General features: G+C 40.7%; 1 long non-coding RNA gene across 1 annotated transcript; it reads right to left on the bottom strand.

Annotated features, from left to right (window-relative positions):
- Window positions 1-12,992: 12,992 nt before the first annotated feature.
- Window positions 12,993-13,783, bottom strand: LOC145109889 (uncharacterized). Its single transcript, XR_013709301.1, has 2 exons — window positions 13,730-13,783; window positions 12,993-13,432 (listed from the first exon to the last, which is right to left on the bottom strand). It is a non-coding gene; the product is annotated as an uncharacterized LOC145109889 (long non-coding RNA).
- Between the last annotated feature and the right edge of the window lie 1,032 nt (window positions 13,784-14,815).

A 14,815-nucleotide genomic window follows, 5' to 3' on the forward strand; every position in this document is an offset into this window, starting at 1 on the left:
CTCAGTGTACGCGGGGTGTAGGGGCGCCCAGGATGCGGGGGACGCGCACACATACGCGCAGCGTACCGGGAGTACGCACAGCGTACGTGAGCAAATTCCAAAACCCTAATTTTTAGGGTTTAAGACATATAAATACCCCATTATAGCCCCCCTGGCCTCCTTACCAGCCTCTTACCCTCAGAAAACCCTAATTTGCCTTCATACTCCATTATTGTGGGTGTTTGACCTTTTGAGCTCATTTTTGGTGAAGAAAGGCTTGGAAGAAGAGAAGAAGAGTTGAAGAAGAAGAACTTGAGTATCTTGAGCTCAAGGATCTGGGACTATTTCATCTTTTAGCACTCAAAGGATGTATAAAGCTCCTAACTTTCCTCTTAGAAGCTTAGATCTAGGATTATGGAGATTTGGACCTTTTTAGGTCCAAAGATTGGATCTTTATCATGAAACTTCGTTTTTGAGCTTAGGGTTGCCACCCTTGGAGCTCAAAGCCTTCCTTTAGCAGTAAAGTCTCAACCTTTAAGGCCTTTATGTAACCATGCATGGGATCTAGCCATTTCTATGGAGTTAGTTGCTATTATCCGATGTTTGGGCTCATTTGGTGGGTTGCAAGCCACCAAGTGATCGACTTTATGGATCAAGACATTGAAGAGGACTTGGATCTGTAATTATAGCCTTTGTATTAGAGTATTAAGCACTTAATGGGAAAAGTGACTTAACAGGGAAGAACGTTGGGCGTACATGCAGGTACGCGCAGCGTACACGCCATTTAGCCAGTACGCTTAGCGTACAGAGGAGTACGCCCCGCGTACTCAACAGATATGGGCTTGGCGTGTTTTGGGCCTCGGTTTGGCCCATACTTTGGATTTTGGGCCTTAGAGGGTTGGGTCTGGACTATTGGGCCCTGTAGTCCACTGTGGATTATAATTTTGGGCCCGAGAATTTGGAATTAGAAGTATTGGGCCTTTTGGGCCATATTGGGCCATTCGAGATTATTCATTTTGGGCTAAGGACTTATTGGACTTGTGAAAAGGCCCATTTGAAGTGTTGGGCCCAATTTAGAAATTTGGCCCATTAGTGGGCATTAGTGAGTCTTGATGGGCCATGGGTGCTTTGGGTTAATAAATTAGAATTGGGCCTTAGGAATGGTTCAAGTTGGGCCAAGGGGGTAAAATGGTCATTTTACCCTAAGTAGTGTTATAGATACTGAATGAGTACTATTATGATTATGATAGTCGGGAGTCATCGGAGCAGCTGTTAGAGATTACTTCTCGTGAGATTCACACTCAGCTTTACGAGGTGAGTTACCTTCTAGTAGCAGTGGGTCTATGGCCACAATGCCGACTCACTAGTAGGATTTGGTTGATAGATGATTGTCTTTGTGATAATTATCTAGGTTTGCTACTACTTGATATGTTTTATGTGATTAGCATGATGTGATATATGTGATAGTGGTAGTAGGGGGATTAGTCTCGGTTACCGGTTGAAAGATACCGAAGGGGTCGGCAGAACCCACACATTTTCTAGTAGTATGTTCATGATATGTTCTTATGTGGTAATGGTAGGGGGTGAAATAGTCACCGGTTACCGGTTGAAAGATACCGAAGGGGAGGTCAGCTCCCGATTACCGGTTGGAAGATACCGAAAGGGAGGTTAGTTCCCGGCTACCGGTTGAAAGATACCGAAGGGAAGTCCAGCTTCCGATTATGCCAGTCAGATACCGGTTGAAAGATACCGAGGGATAGGCAGTATATGTTTATGGTATGTGGTATGATGGGGGAACTCACTAAGCTTCGTGCTTATAGTTTTCAGTTTTGTTTCAGGTACCTCTTCAGCGAAGGGGAAGGAGCCGGCACGGTAGCAGCGCATCGCACACATATGATTTCCGCATTTTGAGATCCATGAGATTGTACTCTGACATTATTACTATTTTATGTTATGGTTTTGAGACACGTGACTGAGATTTTATGAAATGATATAAATCGTTGATGTTTTTCAGTAAAATGTTTTATAAGTTACTTAATTAAAAACAAAATTTTTGGTCTTGAAAATTGGGATGTTACAAGTTGGTATCAGAGCCCTGGTTTGAGGGATTCGGACACACCTTCGGGGGTGTCTGAACTCAAATCGAGGGTATGGAATATTTTTACAAGAAAATAGTTTTCTAAAAGTTTAAAATAAGGAGTTTTGAGAAAGAACAAGGTGTGTGATGCGTGCGACCGGCCGAACTTAAGTAAATTTTCCCAAAGATACCCATACATGTTATGTTATGATGTGATATGATTATGAGAACTGCATGCTAGAATAGGGCTAAGGATCTAGGAAGGATGCCTTGTATGCCTATTATATTTGTATGAGAACTGCATGCTAGATTAGGGCTAAGGATATAGGAAGATGCCTTATGTGCCTATTTATGTGCCTATTGAGTTATATGCTAGAACTGATTAGTCAGTAATATGATGGCCTGAATAGGACATGCTTGGTATGGTTACTCAATGCTCGAATGTTGCTTGCTTTGTGCTTTTAGGAGTTCTAGTTATCTTTAACTAACTAGTAAACGGATACGTTAAGTTACATATTGCAAAGACTAAATATTTTCAGAAGGTTAGGTCTAGCCCTATTTCGCAGCTCTTGTTTGAGTCCAACCGTTGTAGGGTAGGACCTCTCATTCGAAGAATTATCTGGTCTTAGTGATATGTAATGGTATTCGCAAGCTAGTTAGGTAAAGGTAGCAGGGATTCCTTATGCATCTGATGGCAGAGAGTAGGTCGGAGAGTTACCCTAGGGTAAGCCTAGGATGAGATTAGTGCAGTGAGCAGTAGTAGTGAAAGGGACTTGGTGAAGTCAAGGCAATCCTTGAGGAAAGTACGGATAGATGTGGAAGGTAGTATGGGCCCGTACTACTGAAAGCAGAGGATCAGTACTCAAGTCAAGGAGGGCCAAGATAGAACCAGGGAACTTGTAGTATGCGAGTCCTTCTGAGGTTATGTATGACCCTGACAATTATGTGTTTTGTTTCAAAATGGTGATGATTACGCGACACGGGGGAGGAGGAGGTTCCGGGTTAGGATCAGGTTCAGGATCAGGTTTGGGATCGGGTGTCGAGCCAGTTGGTAAGGGACTACGTGAGTTCATTGCTTCTGAGATCACTAGAGGCATCCTTGAGTCGACCCCGGTGATTTTCGGGTCGATCAAGGAAGGGATTATTGAGCTGATGGAGGATCGCCTCAGGGCGTTTAGGAGTGACTGGGCGGCTAGCCAGTCAGGGGCGCGCACATTGTCCTTTAAGGACTTCAGGGGATGCGGTGCGCCAGACTTCCACGGGGTATAGGACCCCATTGCTGCTAGGAGATGGATTGCAGACATGGAGTCTGCTCAGTTGACTAGCTTCTGCCCTGAGGGGTCGAAGGTTCGATATGTTGCTGGGTGTTTGAGGGACATGGCTAGAGATTGGTGGGAGTCAGTTGGTGATTCCTTGGGAGCCTTAGCCGTTGAGGCTATGACTTGGTCGGACTTTGTGACCAGGTTTAGGGCTGAGTTTGCGCCGGCTGTGGAGCTTCAGCAACTGGCCAGGGAGTTTCTGGACATGGAACAGACTATTGAGACGGTGGCGAAGATTACCGCCAAGTTTCGGGAGAGGGCCTTACTGGTGCCTCAGTATGCAGGAGATGAGGAGATGCAGAAGACCCGCTACCATGATATGTTGAGAGCTGATATTCGGGAGCATGTCAGCTACTCAGCATGCCCGACCCTGGATTATATGATTGCCAGGGCGACGGAGAGGGAGCACCTCGGGAAGAGGAAGGCAGAGGACGGGCAGGTTACTGGGGCTTCAGGGAAGAAGCCCAAGGGATTCGACTCTAGGTCGAAGAGCCAGCAGGGCCGGAGCCGCTGTGGGAAATGCGGCAGGTCACATGAGAGGGTTTGTCGCACTGAGTCGGGATCAGGCTGCTATAAGTGCAGCAAGACTGGGCACTTTGGTAGGGATTGTACTGCCCCTACCCCCACTTTTCAGACATCAGACCTGATTTACTTTCATTGCAATCAGGAGGTCCATAAAAAGGCCAACTGCCCGAGATAGACAGCAGCAGCGCCAGTGACGGCGCCAGCTCCAACGACCCTGCGGATTACTGATGGTCGGCAGGGCAAGTCAGAGGCTCCAGTGGTGAAGAGTCGAGCCTTCCAGTTGACTACCGAGAAGGCACGCACTGCACCCGATGTGGTGACGGGTATGATTTCTTCTCCCTAGCTTTTATTATATGTTGTTTATGATATTTATGTGCCATGTTATGTGTTTTGTTCAGGATCGTTCCATGTGAACGGTATTCCAGTTCAGGTGTTGTTCGATTCAGGTGCTACCCGATCATTTGTCTCTCTTGAACTTAGCAAGAGGTTCCCCGAGTCTTCGGGCATGTTGGATTGCCCTCTAGAGGTCGAGATTGTTGACGACCGATCAGTTCGAGCATCACAGGTTTTCAAAGATTGTGTTTTAAGGTTGCTCGAGGAGCGCTACCTGGTGGACTTGATTCCCATACCATTTCATGGGAACAAGGTCATCATCGGGATGGATTGGTTGAGCCCTAATGGGGCTGTGATTGACTGCGCACAGCAGTTGGTACGTGTTAGGACCCTAAGTGGGGGAGAGCTGGTGATTCAGGGCGAGAGGCCACAGCGCGGATCAGCTTTATGTTCAGCAGCGAGGGTTAGGCGCTACCTTCAGCAGGGTTGCGCCGGATATGTCGCCTACGTCATGGATACCCAGGAAGAGGGTAAGGCGACTGTGAGTGATGTGTCGGTGGTGCGAGAATACCCGGATGTGTTTCCAGATGAGTTGCCTGGAATACCGACGGAGAGACAGGAGTTGTCTATACAGCTGCAGGAGCTGTTAGACAAAGGATTCATCTGACCGAGCAGTTCACCCTGGGGAGACCCGATTATGTTCGTGAAGAAGAAGGACGGGTCGCATCGGATGTGTATAGATTACCGAGAGCTGAACAAGGTAACGGTGAAGAACCATTACCCACTCCCGAGGATTGATGATCTTTTCGACCAGATACGGGGGGCATCTTGGTTTTCCAAGATAGATTTACATTCAGGCTACCATCAGATGAGGGTCAGAGACGAGGATGCACAAAAGATTGCTTTCCGGACTCGCTATGGCCACTATGAGTTCGTGGTGATGCCCTTCGGGCTCACCAATGCTCTTGACGCGTTCATGGACCTTATGAACCGCGTATGCAGACCGATGTTGGATTGGTCTGTGATAGTATTCATCGATGACATCTTGGTTTACTCCAAGACGCAGGAGCAGCACGAGGAGCACTTGCGATAGGTGTTGGATACCTTGAGGAGGGAGAGCTTGTACGCCAAGTTCTCCAAGTGTGAGTTCTGCTTGCACGAGGTGCAGTTTCTTGGGCACCTTGTCAACCAAAACGGTATTTTGGTTGACCCAGCCAAAGTGTAGGCCGTGATAAGATGGGAGGTTTCGAAGTCTCCATCTGAGATTCGGAGTTTCCTGGGATTGGCGGGCTATTACCGGAGATTCATTCAGGATTTCTCCAAGATAGTCGTACCCCTGACTCGGCTGACGAAGAAAGTCTTTGTATTTTGCTGGGGGCCTGAGTAGCAGGCAGCGTTTGAGGCATTGATGCAGAGATTATGTGAGGCATCGATCCTCGCCTGCCAGAGGGCGTGGAGAATTTTGTGCCATATTGGGCCTTTTGGGCCATATTAGGCCATTCGAGATTATTCATTTTGGGCTAAGGACTTATTGGACTTGTGAAAAGACCCATTTGAAGTGTTGGGCCCAATTTAGAAAATTGGGCCATTAGTGGGCCTTAGGGAGCCTTGATGGGTCATGGGTGCTTTGGGTTAATAAATTAGAATTGGGCCTTAGGAATGGTTCAAGTTGGGCCAAGGGGGTAAAATTGTCATTTTACCCTAAGTAGTGTTATAGATTCTAATTGAGTACTATTATGATTATGATAGCCGGGAGTCGTCGGAGCAGCTGTTAGAGATTACCTCTCGTGAGATTCGACACTCAGCTTTACGAGGTGAGTTGCATTCCAGTAGCAGTGGGTCTACGGCCACAATGTCGGCCCACTAGTAGGAGTTGATTGATAGATGATTGTCTTTGTGATAATTATCTAGGTTTGCTACTACCTGATATGTTTTACGTGATTAGCATGATGTGATATATGTGATAGTGGTAGTAGCGGGATTAGTCCCGGTTACCGGTTGAAAGATACCGAAGGGGTCGTCAGAACCCACGCATGTATAGTAGTATGTTCATGATATGTTCTTATGTGGCAGTGGTAGGGGTGAAATAGTCCCCGGTTACCGGTTGAAAGATACCGAAGGGGAGGTCAACTCCCGGTTACTGGTTGGAAGATACCGAAGGGGAGGTCAGCTCCCGGTTACCGGTTGAAAGATACCGAAGGGAAGTCCAGCTTCCGATTATGCTAGTCAGATAACGGTTGAAAGATACTGAGGGATAGGCAGTATGTGCTATGATGGGGGAACTCACTAATCTTCGTGCTTATAGTTTTCAGTTTTGTTTCAGGTACCTCTTCAGCGAAGGGGAAGGAGCCGGCACGGTAGTAGCGCATCGCACACATATGATTTCCGCATTTTGAGATCCATGAGATTGTACTCTGACAGTATTACTATTTTATGTTATGGTTTTGAGACACGTGACTGAGGTTTTATGAAATGATATAAATCGTTGATGTTTTCAGTAAAATGTTTTATAAGTTACTTAATTAAAAACAGAATTTTTGGTCTTGAAAATTGGGATGTTACAACCCTCCTTCCCCATTCTGCTAAAAGAACATGTGTTGGATTAACTTCTGGTTACTTCGTCTTGTACAGGGAGAAAACGCGTGACTTCTGGCTTGTGAATCCTATCACAAAGCATGGACTTCATTTTCCTAATGTCCCATTTCGTGTAAATCCAGGTATATGAGTCAAGGCTATCCTTGTCTTTTCACCTTCAATACCTGGGTATGTGTTTGTTGTGATAAATAGATACGACTACCAAATATGGATTTCTATAGAGGGAAAAAGAGCATGGAATCATGTGTACACCACTTTTAACATCCATGATTTACATGCTTTCAAGGGGAAGATATATACCTTGAATGCAGATTTTTCACAGGTATTTGAAATGAGACTTGCTTTGGTGCTAACATTGACATTACTCCATACACGTTTTCTGAAGCCAATCCGAGTTTTCGAGTTTGTAAGTTCGGATGAAAACCTTTATGTGATGGTATACCGGTCACAAAGTTATGACAATATTCAAAAACAAGATATTTACAAACTGAATTGGGTGCCTCTTGAAAAGACAATAGAAGAATGTGCATTCTTTCATAGTTACATGAGGCAAAGTGGTGCTCCTATTAAACTAGAGTCATGGGTTGCCCCATCGTCCCAATACTGGAGATTTGTTGACAGTGATAATCTTGGAAAAGGCAGGTTGTTTGTTGCAAAAGACATGTGCTGCTTTCCTCATGATTTTCTGACTGCAAATATCTTACATGAGTAATAGGCTTTTTACCACTCTTATTTTTGTTTTTGTTTTTTCATATATTTGAACATTCTTAAGATGTTGAGAGTCAACATTATTGATTTGTATTTTGCAATTTATTGTTTAAAGAATCGTGTTGTTGTGCACTCTTTGCTTCAGATGGAACAACTATATATCAGTTATATCTCCCTTTTATTATTAGGTCTTTTGGTGTAATTGTGGGATATCTTTTCATTCCATATTAGAATAACCCCTTTGTTAAGTGGTGGGTTTTGAAAATATTGCATCATCTATAGAATATGATATTACAATATACAATATATATCATATAACGTAGTAATAAAAACTAAAAAGCTACAAAAAGATAATAAGTGTAAGAAATTGGAAACGATGATATAGATATGTGAAATATGGTACATCTTAGAATTTATCTAATATGAATTGTTTATGAACACTTGTATGTTTATTTTGTATTTGTTTTGAAGTTTCATGTTCAAAGGTGAGTCACACAACATCTCACAAGATGTTTCATAGAAAATATCCTCAGTTTATTTGTTGTTTTATTGAGCCACAAAAACTTGTAATTATTTAAATGCTATGTGTCTCTTTATCCTTTCATATATTGAGCCACAAAAGCTTGTAATTATTCAAATGCTATTTGATTGATTTATCATCTTTTTTCGTTTAACCTTTACCGGTTAAATAAACCTAACACTTAGATAGATTCAACAAGTTGATAAACCTAACATTTGGATAAGCCTAACATTTAGATAGGCCCAACGATTATATATGCCCAACACTTAGATAAACTCAAAATTACATAGGCCCAACACTTAAAAAAGCCCATCTTTACCATCTTAAATCAATTTAAAACATTAAGAAATGGTAATCATTCAAATTAACCAATTCCCACATCTTAATACAAATTAAACCCAAATGCTAACCTAGCGATGAACTTCTTTCCATGTTTCCTCTTAATATATATTTGAAAGGTTTTCATCTTAAGTCATCATCAACACTTATTCCTTATCACTGGTCACCAATTCAATTCCCCTAAACATAACTTCATTATCGATAATTTCACACCTAATTGTCAAAAGATCTAGCCCCGGGTCATGAATATTAGAGACTCCCCTCCCCCTTTGGTTGTACCTTCTCATAAGGAAACATGTGATTCCCTTTCTACAAGCAACCTTTATCTTTAATCCCGACCAAAAAATGTAACATCCAGTTTTCAAGTATGAATTTTAATGCTTAAAATATCATGGAATTTGGTGGCCACGACATGGTGGGGAAGATCACCACGACGTGGCAACTACATTTGGGTCGCGATCATTTTTAGTTGCCATGACGTAGTCGTGTATTGGCGACGACGTGGCGACGTCCCAGGCTCAAACCCTAATTTTTCTGGCTTAAGGACCTATTTTAGGGATGAGATGGCTATGGTTTGTCCACCCTTAGCCTCCATCACCTCCAAGAGCCTTGGAGCAAACCCTAATATACCCTTCTACATATTTTAGCTCCATTTGATGTTTTTGCCCCTTTGAAAGAAGAAAGAAGGAGTTGTAGAGATACAGAGCAGCAAGCAAGCTTCATCACAACCTTTTGTACATCTTTTGGACCCTTGTGAGTGTCCATGTTCTGTCCTTTATGGTTATAGTTTCTTAGATCTTGCCTTTTATGGCATTTTGAGTCCCTTTTATGATCTTGGTTGGAGTTTAGGGATGAACTCCAGATAAATTTTCCAACTTTATCAACCTTGAGTGTCCTTTGAGTGTTTGACCTTTCTGATCTAGAACTTGGGAGTGTTTTGAAGCTATGCATGATAACTAAGTCACTTTTCTTACCTTTTGAAGTAGTTTTGAGGGAGACATACATGTCCATAAAGTAATGATTTTTATGATCCTTTATGAAGCAAAGATACCTTCTGGAAAGTTTGAGCAAAGAACTTTACATATTTAGAGCTTAAACAATTAAGTTGTTTTCAGCCAAAAACCACGACGTGGTATGATGCTTTCCACGACGTGGTGAAGGAAGGCTTTGCGACTGTTTTGCTGGTTTGTTGCCATGACGTGGTGACATGTTTGTCACGACGTGGTGGCAAAGTTGGTCGCGACTGTGTTGGATAGCCACGACGTGGCCAGTGGTTGGCTACGACGTGGTGACCGTTGACTATTTGACTTTGTTGACTTTTGGTCAAATAGCCAATTTTAGAAAGTAGAATAAGGTTTTTTGTAACATCCCAAAAATTGAAAAAAATTAAAACTTTTCAAAACAACCCTTTTGTCTAATAGAAGTGTTACAAAATCATTGTTTCAAAACATTATTTAAAATCAGAGTCTCCCAAGATCCAATTAGTTGTAAAACAAAGGATGTGTACGGTCACACCTTCACCTTGCCACGGTCCATTGAAGTACCTGAAACCATAAACCAAAACTGTAAGCACAAAGCTTAATAAGTTCCCCTAAAATACCAACACATCACAATATCATAATAATAACAACAAAAGCATGCATACAAAGCCTTCAGTCCGACTGGAATGCCTTGCCGGCCTACAGTCTACCTGGTACGCTCACAGAACCTTCAACATGACTGTTACGCCACATCGGGCCTTCAGCCTATCTGGAACGTTCTTTGGTCCTTCGGCCTGACTAGTACGCCCCACTGGCCTTCAGTCTATCCGGGATGCCCTGGGTCTGTTAGCCTTTAGCACAAAGCAGGATCGCCTCAACCCAACCATACATACACCGTGTCGACACACACACACACACATACACACACACACACACACACATATATATATATATATATATATATATATATATATATATATATATATATATATATATATATATATATATATATATATATATATATAACAGACAATAATGCAAATAACCAGCCAGTAAACAAACAGACATATCTTACAGATCACTAAGCATAGCATCATCCTATCTACCAGTATATAGATCTAACAGATCTCTACATCACACCATCATATGATAAACCAGGATAACAATCCAAAGGGTCGGCCTTGGTGCCTTCGACCCGTAAGTACAATGAGGAAAACTCATCTCGCTGACTGAACAGAACTGATGAGGACCGACTCTGAATCTCAGCTCTCTAACCGATACCTATTTCCACCAATTGACCAATTCCATCGAAATCCCAAAATACCCTCAAGGTCCAACTTGGTCAAAGTCAACGGTCAAGGTCAACAGTCCATGTTGACCCAACACGTCGTGTTCCCCTTGACCACGTCGTGTTCCACCAGCATCCAAATAGTCGGGAAAACCTCAACCAACACGCCGTGTTGACTTGCAAACAAGTCGTGTTCGCCTGAGTTCCAACAACTTAATACATCCAGCTGTCTCTTCGACTTCAAGAGCTCCAAAGCTCAGATCTAGACCAAGATGTGATTAAGAAGGATAAAGTTGGAAGTCAAACCAAAAAGTTCCAAAACCCAAACCATAAAGCTTGATAATGCAAGGGCTTACCCAATATGCACTTAATCCTTAAAGTCTAAAGTTCATCCTTTCCATAAGTGATTCTAACACCAAAACCATCCCAAAGGTTGGTGCTTTTTAGACATACATGTCCAATACATGTCTTGAACGCATATTAGGTCAAAATGAGGATTTATGACCTAATCTCTATGCATGGCATCAAAACTTGATTAAAGACCAGATCCAAGACACTACTAGGTCACCTTGACCTGGAGATTCATAAAGTTGCAAACTTTATGAGATCTAGCCATTCCAACATTCAAGAACAAGAAGAAAAAGGGACAAAACCCAAGATCTAACAACTTTGAATGATAAAAATCGAGTCTTGGACACTTACAAAGGTCCAAAAGAGTGCTAAACTGAAGAATGGGGACTTACTTGCTAGAGCTTTGCTTCTTTCTTCCACCGTCTTCCTTCTTTAGCTTCAAAAACACCAAACTAGCTTCAAAAATGGGAGGGAAAGATGATTAAGGTTTCTTCAGGGCTTGAGGGGCTGAGGGTGAACAAACCCTAGCCTCCACATTCCTTTAAATAGGGAGCAAAACCTGGAAGATTAGGGTTTCATTCCAGCCATCAACATTCAGTGTTCCAAGAGGTAACACGTCGTGCATGTTGCCCAAAATGAAACTCGCGCCTCTTCTTATCTGGACACGTCGTGTTGGTGCCTCCAACACGCCATGTTCAATCCTCAAAAGGAGATTTATACCCAAAGTTGTTCCTCAAATTTCCGGGTGTTACATTTTTGACCTTGGATGTTTCATTAGGTGGTGTGTAGCACCAGCCTTTCGACTGTACGAGCTTGGGTGTTGTCAACTTCAAGTGTGAGGTGAGTTTTCTCAATATACTATGTAGGATGTTAGTCGTCTTTATGACTCTTACATGGAAGACCAGGATTTGACCCCTGGCAATTGTATGAAAGACGGCCCATGGCAGTTGTATGAATGGCCAGGATCTGGCCCTTGTCAATTGCATGAAAGACCATGATTTGGCCATTGGCACTTGTATGTAAGACCATGATTTGGCCCATGGAAGAAGGTGATTGTAAGACTATGATTTGGCACATAGCATTCACTTGGGGTTGAAACAGACCCGTGATATTATGTATGGTATGTAGTATTTTAGGGAACTCACTAAGTTTTGTGCTCAAGGTTTTATGTTTAAATGTTTCAGGTACTTCTGGTTCCAAAGGGAAGGGTTCGGTTTGATCGCATTGCATCCCCTGGAGTTTCTCCGCACTATCTTTTATGACTTATTTCTGATGTTTTGATAATACATTATACTCTGATTATCTTTTGGAATTATTGAATGAATGGTTTTGGTTGATAGAAAAATGAAATTTTTACTTCGTATTTTTGGGACGTTACAAGACAGTTTGCGTTGGTTATGTACTTCAAATGTTAGACACTACCATTATACACCAACAATGAATATTGTTCTAATTGCAAACATCGTAAACATCTAATTGTGAGAAATAGCTAAAGCCTCTACTACAATTCCGAAATCGTGGAACATTTCAACATTTGGAAACGAAGGCTCATGATTAAGAACACCATGTATGATATTTGTGATTCATCTGAATGACATCAACCATGAAACTCATCAACAAATTGATACTTTGTAGTGACACTTTATATGAAGACTTCAAATTGTTATATTTTTTATGGATTTCTACTAGGTGTCCGAAAGTTATTAGTCTAGTGGTTTGTTTGGATGTCTTTACGACAATTTCCTTCTATTTGTGGTCTCTGTTCTTTTGATAGCTTATGTCTAGTTTTTTATAATTATTGTTTATAAACAACCTTTTGGTAGCTTCTTTCTAGTTTTTGATAATTATTATTTAAAAAAACAACCTTCCAACCCATACTACTAACAAACACTAAGCATGACCAAAATAAAAGTTATATAAGAATGAAAAAAATAAAATTATCACGCTCATACTATAACATAACATAACTATAGCCAAATTAAAACCGAATAAAACCCTCTCATAAAATCTTGTGCAAAGACATATATGATAATATTTACACATAAAAAATACCTTGCAAAAATTAAGACACTCTGTATCGTCATCACTATCTTACATTACAATCGTAATTCATTTCCTAACCTCCCTACACAAAAACAAAGGTATATAAGAAAAAAAAAAAAAAAAAAAAAAAGTTTAACCGTATCTAGCAAATATTATATTCCTAGTAAAGAAACTTGTCTTTGAGCATCCCATCATTCCGTTTCCATTCCGTTCCCTAATGTTTTTAGCTACAAATTCTTCTGTTCCACTCCTGTTGGCAACCTTGATTCGTCCAACAAGAACTGAATGAGGGATCGTAATCTTCATGGCTCCCACTGGCACCCTTGACTAATTCTAGATGAACTAAACGGGGAACAAAATCTTGGTCGTCTTCATCTACAATATCAGTGCTACTGTAAATTTCATATACCATATCTTCATCAAATTTATATGGCAATGGATGTAATTCTAAGGCAGAGAAAAAGGAGTCGGAATGATATTGAAAATCTTCTTGAGCAATTCTAGAGAAAATGCCTACAATAAGAATGCTAATTGTAAAAAACATAAGTAAAACGTAGCTAGGTTTTTCATCATATGCGAATTTCTTGAAGAGAACAATAAGTTTTTGGTGATTATGTGAAAGGAAAAAGGAAACGATCTTAGCCAAGAAAGATAGAAGTTTTGGAACCCCACCGATCTTCATGAACTTTTTTCTTAATTCTTGCCTACTTTTGTTTCCGATGGGAATTAGTATATTTTGTGCGTGTGTGTATGTGTGTGTACATACATACATACATACATACATATAATGCATATGAGAAGTATGTTTGTAAATGTTCATGATGGTTGACTTGTATGTATGTTCATGTATGATGTATATGTGTTTTACAATGATTTGGGATTTGACTATGTCCAAACCATATTATATCTATATACAGAATGAAGCTGTGTTGAGTTGTGATGTCAAAGAACATATTAAATAAGAAATCATAAAGAACATGTTAAATGTATATGCTTTTGCACCATAATAACAAGGAAAATGAGAGGAAAACGTAGTCTACTTGTGGAAGTTTAGCGCAAAAGTCGATTGTGTGTGATGTTGTACAAATAATAGATTATTCATATATTGTGTACATGTCATGAAGATTAACAAAGCTAGAAGATCATTGACCAACTAATACTTCCACATTTGATGGAATATTTTATTTACTAAAAGAGTAGAGAGTAAATTACAACCTCCGGCCCTATGATACATCAAAACTTACGTTTTGGCTCAAATATCTCATTTGTTGTATAGGTAGTCCCTAAAATTTACTTTTGGTGCAAGACTGTCTCTTAATCACCCTTAAACTTAATTATGCAATCGGTGTGTCTAGATTAAATCACTAATTAGCCATTTCGTAGAGTTCAAAGCTTTTTCATGGTATTGAGAAATTCACAAAAATGAGAGATTTTTTTTTTTCGGTGTAATACTAATGGATTCCACAATGGGCTTAGGCACGTTCCACATGGGCCTCTTTCGCAGACAATTTCGTAAATGATATTATTTTTTTTCGTAGCATAAAAATGACCAAAACGACATTGTTTTTTTTTTTTTTTTTACTATTTCATATTATCATATTGTCCAATGCATTTTGCAGAGGAATGGATAGTTACTTGTAGGATTTTGTTAAATTTTGGCTTTTATTTGACAAATAATAAAATAAAAAATATATATATAATAATATGCATTAGCATTTATATGATGAAAGTATAAATAAAAATATTAAATAAAAACCT

This window comes from Lactuca virosa, chromosome 4 (assembly GCF_052849685.1).
Source record: "Lactuca virosa cultivar CGN04683 chromosome 4, Lactuca_virosa_CGN04683_v6, whole genome shotgun sequence".
Taxonomy (NCBI): Eukaryota; Viridiplantae; Streptophyta; class Magnoliopsida; order Asterales; family Asteraceae; genus Lactuca; species Lactuca virosa.